This window comes from Procambarus clarkii, unplaced genomic scaffold (assembly GCF_040958095.1).
Source record: "Procambarus clarkii isolate CNS0578487 unplaced genomic scaffold, FALCON_Pclarkii_2.0 HiC_scaffold_163, whole genome shotgun sequence".
NCBI lineage: Eukaryota > Metazoa > Arthropoda > Malacostraca > Decapoda > Cambaridae > Procambarus > Procambarus clarkii.
Genome location: NW_027189196.1, coordinates 277,894 through 281,199, shown reverse-complemented (window position 1 = coordinate 281,199; position 3,306 = coordinate 277,894).

Below are 3,306 nucleotides of genomic sequence, written 5' to 3'. Positions count from 1 at the left end.
TTGCTTTGCAACACTTACAAGATATTATTCCTGTGTGTTGCATCACTCACAACACGTGTATGCATTCGTGTTAAGTCTGTGTATTATTGTTTTTCTTTGAATGTAGATGAAAGGAGAATATTTGACACATAAATTAAAAAGTATTATAAAATAATTGTCTGTCCATCTGGTGTTTCTGGCTTTCTACACTTAAGGCCAACTATAAGAAAAATCAATATCTGTGCATAAACGTCAAATACACTGATATTGTCTTTATTTTCTCTCATTCGTTTATTACTAAAAAACTCAAATCTTACAGATAGAATTTCTATCGTGTTATAATTGTATAAAAATCTTGATATGTACAAAAATTACCTTTAGGCTTTAGTAATACCTTTACCTTTAAACAAGAAGAATTAATGATTAGGGTGAACACTAGGTAAACACATATAAGTGAACACGTCTAGGTGAAAACCTCTAGGTGAATACACTAGGTGAACGCATAAGGTAAACATCTTACCTATAATCAACCTATGCCAAAAATTATTAATTAGATAAATGCAAGGTTCAAAACTTTGTTGATTTATCTTAAATAAATTGTATATATAATTGTAAATATACTAATGTATCCCTTTTTTAGCTAATCATTCAACTGGGATTCCTACCTTGCGATCATTAATTAAACAAAGATGAATAGTACAAAATCAGCTTAAGGTATCAGTAATACTTAAGCTTTAAACAAGATGAAAGACTGATTATTAGAGTGAGAACATCTATGTGACCACATCTTGGTGAGCACATCTATGTGATCACGTCAAGGTGAGTACATCTAGGTGAACATATATGCCTATGTACAATCTGTGCAAAGAATAATATTTATTAGATAATACAAAGTTCAATAACAAAATTTTATACTTTAAAGAACAACTGTGTACACTTCAGTTTACTTAAATTTATTAGATCTGTGCTGCTTATAAAATACGTTTGTGTTAGATCCCGGATGGTCCAAGTGTTTGGGCACCGTTATTCCACTCCGTCCTCTCGCTTCTTGCTGAGTCCGCGTTCGATCCCCGATGGTCCAAGTGGTAGCTTTCTATTCTTTCACTTCGTCCTTATATCTTCCAGATTATCTTAATACCCTTTTCAAGTGCTATATACCCATAGTGACCTAGTACAAGTGGTCAGACTGGGAGGTCGGACCCGGTATTCACACGGTCACCAGTTCGAACTCTTTGTATGTAGTAAGAGGTTTATCTATTCCACATATTAGCTTCAAAAACTTTAGTTTTAACCAAAGTCTATTTTTCATCTCTTTAATCCAAATTCATATATTTAGTCACGTTTTATTTATCAATTTAAGGAAGTTTTATATTTTCTTTTTGTATCACTTTATCTTTATCTGTTCATTCATCATTTATTTTTAATCCAATCACCCTTTTTTAAATATTTAATCATGTATGTTTGTCTGTTTAATTGCCTCTATTAGTTATTCAATCGCACATAATTGTTTTCCCTAGTTCGAACTCGCTCTTTGTATCTTCCCTTTTACACTTAGTTAATAAATAATAGTTCATTTTTAATTATTCAATCGCAATTTTCACCTATTTATATTTTCATTACACATTAAATATTCAATCATGTTTAATCTGTCAATTACAGCAAATTTAAAGTATCTATTTACATAATTACATCTATTTGTTAAATCATCATTTATTAATGCAATCGCTCGATTACAGATGTTTAATCGCCTATATTGCTCTAGTTAATCACCTTTATTTGATGTTCAATCTAATTTACTTTGTTTCTTCAGTCACGTTTGATTTATTCATTTATTTTTTTTCAGTCTAATTACTTGTTAGTTGTACTTTCTATTACCTTTAGTATATTTTTCAATCGCTAGCTTTTTTAATTTACATATTAGCAACAAAACATTAATTTGGGGTTGCAACACTCACAGCAAGTTATGTTTTGCAACATTCGCAATACCATCTTGTGTTCCAACACTTATAACTCCTCATTTCAGTGTTGCAAAACTCACAACACTTTATTAAATTTTCCAACACTCGCAACACATTATTATTGTCTTGCTACACCCAAAACACACTATTCCTGTACGTTGCAACACTTACAAAATGTTTGTGTAATCGTGTGAAGACCGTTTTTTTGGATATGTATATGACAACTTTGAACTAAAGTCAGGTTTTCATTCACGATTCATTCCTCTCTTGGATCAATAAAGATATATACTCAAAACATTTTAACAAAAACCATTACGAAATTTGTTTCACATTAAGTCCCTTTTCACTGAAGTCCTCAAAATACAAAAATAACTTCAAGAAATTGTTATTTAAGCTTCGGCCAAACATTTCAAACCTAAGATAAGAAAAATCTCTGCCTTGAGTTCATTACTAAAACTATTTAAAATGTACAACTCAGCTTTAGGTTTAATTAATACAGAAGCGTTAAGCAAGACGAACCATTGATTATTAAGGTGTTGAAGCTGATATTGTACGCCCATAAACAATCTATTCGAACAAATTATTTATTTATTAAATAAATACTAAGTTGAATATCTCCAAGACATACCTTAATAAATTGGAGAAAATAACTTCGAACAGTTCGCCTTGTTTAATATCACTGAGATCTATGGTTTATAAAAATGTTTTCTGGTTCAATTCCCGAAGGCCCAAGTGATTGGACACCATTTTTCCACTCAATACTTTCGCTTCTTACAAACTCGGCGTTCGATCCCAATAGTCCAAGTGGTTGAGCACTATTCAATGGTATTGGATTTATTTATTATATCACGTTTATTTTGCTTTATAATTACTTTCCATGAAAGTAATTATGTCTACTTAATTGTATTCAAACATAAAGTAAATAAATAAAATAAATAAATAAAATGTTTATTCAGGTAAGGCACATACATACAAGAGATTTTACATAAATTGATAGATTTATAGATAGAGCTAGTACATACAATGCCTAAAGCCACTATTACGCAAAGCGTTTCGGGCAGGAAAAACTTTAATGACTAATACTTAATACTAAATGAGTATAAAGAATAAAATGTGTTGAGAACAAATAAAAATAGAGATAAAAAGGGGGAAACATGGCTGAAAAAGCAGCACAAATACAAATAGGTCGACAAACAGCGTTGTTTAAGAAAACAGACATGGGTTGACAATAGAGGGGTAAGGTAGGTTACAGGGAATTTATTAGGTAGTACTTCGTTTTTATCTTAAACTGGTTGAGAGAGGTACAGTCTTTAACATGGATGGGAAGGTCATTCCACATTCTGGGTCCCTTGATTTGAAGAGCATTTCT